This window comes from Macaca mulatta, chromosome 6 (genome assembly GCF_049350105.2).
Source record: "Macaca mulatta isolate MMU2019108-1 chromosome 6, T2T-MMU8v2.0, whole genome shotgun sequence".
Taxonomy (NCBI): domain Eukaryota; kingdom Metazoa; phylum Chordata; class Mammalia; order Primates; family Cercopithecidae; genus Macaca; species Macaca mulatta.
In genome coordinates, this window is record NC_133411.1 from 14,083,306 (window position 1) to 14,089,357 (window position 6,052).

The 6,052-nt window shown below is 43.5% G+C and overlaps 1 pseudogene; it reads right to left on the reverse strand.

Annotated features, from left to right (window-relative positions):
- Positions 1-2,428: 2,428 nt before the first annotated feature.
- Positions 2,429-3,854, reverse strand: LOC106998662 (EZH inhibitory protein-like; annotated as a pseudogene).
- Positions 3,855-6,052: the final 2,198 nt, after the last annotated feature.

Here is a 6,052-nt window from a genome sequence, read left to right on the forward strand (position 1 = left end):
CAGCATATTCTGTTAATTGTGCTTTGGTGATACTGCTCTTTCTATAAAATGAAGGTTTGTACAGCCCTGTGTCCAACAAATCTATTTTCCCAATTCATGTTAAAAATGTTAGAGCAAGTTACACCATCAGGTGTAATATTGAAGTCAAATGTTTTCTAATTCCATGTTTAAATCCATCACTATCATTAATCACAAAACCTTACCTTTGCCACAAGTTGTCATTAGTACAATTCCTGGAATTAATCAGCTTCAGTAATGGTCTAGAAAATCACCTTTTAAAAAATGTCTACAATGACTGCCAGTGTTTTTCATCTGGTTTCTTATAGTGCCCAGTAGTTCACCATAGTCTTTGGGAAGACTATTAAAAGTGGCATTCTCCACCTCCAATCATCTAAAAGAAGGTGCTTATTTTCCTTGTTTCATTATTTGGAAATAATTACAAAACTAAAATCTTTATTTCTGGAAATTTCTCAATGGTTGGGTGTCTCCCAACTATATCATGACTTTATCTCTCTGATCCTCACCTTCATGACTAAGATAACTTTGTCTCTGCTTGACAAAGGATGGAAAGAATATATCCATGCTGCACTATTAGAAGAAATGACCTTTACACTCTTAAGCAATGAGAATATCAGTAACATGGATAATAACGTATTTGCAATATGACTCATACCAAACCTTCAAATTTTAGTTCTTCTAATGTTGTAAGTGTGGATGGTATGGGTGTATGTACATGTGTGTGGGAAATCCTGTGAATCAGACATGTATTGAGCTAAAATCAATTCAATGAATACCAGTTCACTAAAAACTAATTGAACAAAATTTTGATTCACCAAAATTTTGTATATGTTACATGCTTATAAAGTTTACAGATTACTAGTTCAACAGGTTTCAAATTGTTTTGAATATCCTTTTGAGGTTTCAATTTCCCAATAGCTCTTTCATCTTAGCAACTGTGTTATATTTGTTTAGTAGCCAAAATTGTCCCTGTTTTATTGAATAAAATGATAATATAAAAGTATGTTTATTTCTGCTTCCAAATACTGAGCATATTTCATATGCTTAAATGACATACTAAGTAGTGTTTCTATCAAGCAAGCTAAGAAGACGGTAAATAAGAAAAAACAGACATTAAATATTGTGAAAATCTATTGGAGAAAGAAACTTGCTTCATGTATTATCCTTGAATTTCAAAAAATATCTATATAACTCTCATTTCACAATGTCATACTTCCCAAAGTACTGAAAATTATACTCTGGAATTAACTAAATTTTGTTCTGCAGTGGCAAAATAATTTCAGCTATACTAATATTAGTTATATTAAGCTATGTGATGATTTTAAAGAATATCACAGGTAGTAAAATATCCCATGCCACAGTGAATAAGAAAGTAGTTGACAGAGTAATTTTGTGAATAAATTTTTGGTAATGATCATTTTGTAAGTTAAAAATAACTAGGCTTTAATCATCAAAAATAATCCAATGTGGAGGTCCTATTTTACCACCCGTAGAGATAAGTAAAGTGAGGCAGAAAGAGTTTAAGTAATTTGCCCAAATGGATTCTTCAAATAATGTGGAAGATTAGAAGCATGCCTTTACAACTTGTACTGTATTGGTACCGGATTTGTGCTGAATTGACTTTCTGTGACTTTTTCTTTCCCTAATTGGTCAGTTCACTAAATGATTTTTTGCAAATTGATTTATCTAAACAATTAGTACATAGTTAAGATTTTTGAACCTATAACGAAAGTAATATCCTATCACACGTTCAGTAAAAGTTTATGGTAGCATATCGTTTTCAATTTTTGAAGCATTTTGTCTATCTATATACCATCCATCTCTCACCAATCTATTATCATTTATCCACTGTATCTAGAATGGTCCAAAGTGAAATAAAGCTTAGGTAGCAATTCCCAGTATCAGTATACGATAGATGGCTCTCCAGATACATCCAGTGAGGTAGGTAGGCGAATTGGAGTCACTGAAGTTCACCTGAGGTTGATTAAGCTCCTGTTTATAATTGTAGATCATATGACTATATAAGCAAACATACCAACACTTTTTCCATATGCCAAATATTAATTCATTATATTTCAATAAAATGCATATTTTTTAAAACAAAACCAACACTTTTATTTTACTAATTAAAATATTTCACTATGGAGAGGCAACTTGGAAAATAGAAATCTCAGCTCAAGGGCAAAGGCAAACTCTCTTGAGAAAGAAGGTAGCCCAGAATCAAAGGCCAACAGCAGGTAAATGCTATGTGAGGGAGTTATGGGGAGGGGAGGCTTCAAAACTACTCAGGATTTTGGTTAATGGCTGAAACTTTGGGAGACCTCACAGGTAACCACAGGGCAGGCAGGCCATTCACAAAGTGGGTAGATGTTGATTCCTTCTGCGAATCTTAGATGATGCTCACAGAGCGTCACAGCTCAGGTGGTGTAGTGGGGTGTGCTGTGCTTTCTTTCCGCCTGCTCTCCTGGAAGGGCGGGGCTCGGAACATAAAGCTCTGGCATCAAGGCACGCCTAAGGCTATCAGGGCTAAGAGTGGAGATAGATCTCAGGCCCCAAAACCTGGGGGAAGAGGAAGAGGAACTCTGCCCAGAAAACTTAGCTGGGAGGAGGAGTTGGAAGCACCAGAGGAGGAGGAGCTCTCATTGCTGAGGGATGGGAAGGAAGAACCTCCCAGGGGGTGAGGGTGAGGAGGCACGCATACGGACTGCATGCCAACCAGGCGGGGAAGTACGTCTTGGGACCTCAGGATCAGAAGAGCCTGAGCTGCTCTGAAAGGCCAGCTGTCGTAAGCCAGCGCCATGGGAAAGAGTATTCTCATCGGCTGAACCAGGCGGAGAGCGGCGGCTGAGAAGGGCTGATCTTCGCTGGGTGGAATGGCTCCGGAGGACAGTGCCTGGCGTCATGCTGGTGCTGTGAGGAGCAGGGCTTGACCTTGCTGTGCGGCCGCGAAGGGCAGGGCATGGGGGGTTGCCGCGGCGTTGGAGGGCAGGGCTTGGCCCGGATGCACCTCTGCGGAAAGCAGGGACTGGCGGGGTGGCTCGGCTGCGGAGATCATAGCCCGGCGCGGGTGCACTGCCAAGGCGAGCTGGGCCTGGCTGAGTGGCGCGGCGGGGAAGAGCAGGACCTGGCTGGGTGGTGCAGCGTCGGATGGCAGGGCCTGAACCAGATGCACGTCTGCGGAGAGCAGGACCTGGCGGGGCGATGCGGCTTCGGCAAGCAGGGCTTGGCCCAGATGCATGGCTGAGGAGTGCAGGGCCTGGCTGCGTTGCCTGACTCGACACAGTAGCCCCGGAATGGCAACGGCTGCTGGGCTGGGACCCTGGAGAAGATGGCTGCAAAGGCCCAGGAAACAGACGCCGCCCTGGAGGCCTCTGAGCAGGGACAGTCTGGTCACAGCCAGGCTGCTTCCTATGACGGTTGTTTCCGGGTCTCTTGGTCTGGGCCGGGTGCTCGTCGGCGTGGCCAGTGGCCTTTGGGGGTGGCCCCACAGCGGCCTGGCTGTCCCCGTTGGGCATCACACATCCAAGGACTTGGTGAGGCCTGCGGCAGCCTTGGAGGTCAGAATGCCTCTTCCCCGGCACGGCAGCCATGGAGGGCAGCCACGAAAATGGCGGCGGCGGTGGCGGCTGCGGTGTTGGAAACAGCAGTGTCGCTCCTCAGGGCGGCGCTGCCCCAGGGAGACGCGTCGCCGGAGACGGTGGGACAGAGGCGGCCAGATCTTGATTCCCGGTCCCACAGCCATCGCCAGAGACAGGGGCAACCTCCTTGTTCTGCCCTCCGACCACCGCGCCCTCCTGCTGCATCTGCTCCTTCTCCATGCCTGACTGGGTGGCCATAACGTCAGGTTTTCCCTCAGAGAGCAGGAATGCAGCTGCTAGTCAAAATAACATGTATTTTTTAAAGACCTACAAATGTGTCTACAATTCAGGGCACCATTTTCTTGGTTTCAGTCAGAACATTTCTAATTAAGGCATAGAGAATTGGATGTTTTTCATTTAGGCAGTTACCTCTAGACCCCCAGACGCCATCACAGAGGTTGACACAGATGTAAAATGTGATAGCATGTGCATATTAACAATGGGTAAACACTGGAAGGGCCTAATGAACTATTCCTTTCCCTAATCATCTCTCTCAAGTGTCACAATCCATATACACTCAAATACTCTCTATAATTTCCAGATGTGGTAGATAAATATGGCAAAAGTCTTGCTCTTTGTGACACTGCCTGCATCAAACTCGATCCTTTTTGTTTCATCATAGCTGCATAATGATGCCACCTTCATTTGATTTCTAATGTCTCCTCTTCATTCCTTTCGTTTGCATTGCCTGTGTCTCTACTCCTCCCTTTATTTTCAACCAGTGAACTTTGTTGTCAGTGTGCTTTCTAGCATGTATAAGTAAATATTTTGTTGATTAGCTCAATACGTGTCATGATAGAGAGGAAGCCAGCTGAAGCCAGCTGGACGTCCTGGGTCCAGTCTGGACTTGGAGAACTTTTCTGTCTAGATAAAGGATTATAAATGCACCAATCAGCACTCTGTAAAAATGCTCCAATCAGCATTCTGTGTCAAGCTAAAGGATTGTAAACACACCAATCAGCACTCTGTAAAATGGGCTAATCAGCACTCTGTAAATTGGACCAATCAGCACTCTGTAGGATGGACCAATCAGCAGGACATGGGTGGAGACAAGGGACTAAAAGCTGACCATCCCAGACAGCAGCAGCAACCTGCTGGGATCCACTTCCTTTGCTGTGGAAGCTTTGTTCTTTCACTCTTCACAATAAGTCTTGCTGCTACTCACTCTGGTGTCTGCACCACCTTTAAGAGCTGTAACACTCACCACGAAGGTCGGCAGCTTCGTTCTTGAAGTCAGTGAGACCACAAACCCACCTGAAAGATGAAACTCTGGACACATCTGAAGGAACAAACTCGGAACACACCATGTTTAAGTGCTGTAACACTCCCCGGGAAGGTCCACGGCTTCATTCTTGAAGTCAGCGAGATCATGAACCCACTGGAAGGATCCAACTCTGGACACAATAGGATTAATCAGAACCTTAATATGTAGAATGTTAACTTCTGTGTTTTTGATTTCTGCATAGGAGAGAGCCATTCTCATGATTATTTACATAATGGAAGATTCTGTCTTATAGTTCTTAAGGACTAGATTTTCTTCTTGAACTTTAAAAGTAAGGTTTCATCTTGTGAAAAGGCCTGTGAGAGCCACGTGCCAGGGAACTCCAGGTAGCCTCCAGGAGCTAAGAGCAGTCAGCAAGAAAGCAGGGACCTTGGTTCTGCAACTGCAAGGAACTGAATTCTGCCAACAGTTGCATAGTTTTAGAAGAGAACACTGTGCTCTAGAAAGAAGTAATGCCCAATAGAGACATGTATTGCAGCCCTGCAACTCTGAGCAGAGGGCCCAGCTAAGGCACATCAGGACTCTCTGACCCACAAAAGTAGAAGATAATCAATAGATGTTATGAAACAATAGACATTTATTTCTCACAGTTCTGGAGACTACAAGTCAGAGATCAAGATACTAGCATATTTGGAGTCTGGTGAAGGTCTACTTCCTGGTTCAGAGATGGTGCCTCCTGTCATCATGTGGTGTAACAGGAGAGCTGGTTTTCTGGGGTTCCTTTTATAAGTGCACTAATCCCATTTATGAGCGTAGGCCCTCATGACCTAAGCACCTGCCAAAGGCCCCACCTCTTAATCCCTTACCTCCTAATACCTAATACTCCTACTACCCAATCATCTTGAGGATTGTAATTTCAATATGTAAATATTAGGGGACATAAACAATTAGAACATAATATGATTATTTTTCATAAACTATATTTTTCTTAACTCTTAATGCTCCACCTGTTTAAAGATTTTGTCAGTTTCCTCTGGTAGTTCTGTGTCACTAGGTCTGAATTTTGCCTACTCCGCCTGAAATCTCTCTGTGTTATTCTTTCCCGTAGATAAATTTTTGGTTTCTTGTTCAGCTTATTTTTTACTAAACTCAGGTTTTAGGAGAGTGCTAAAGA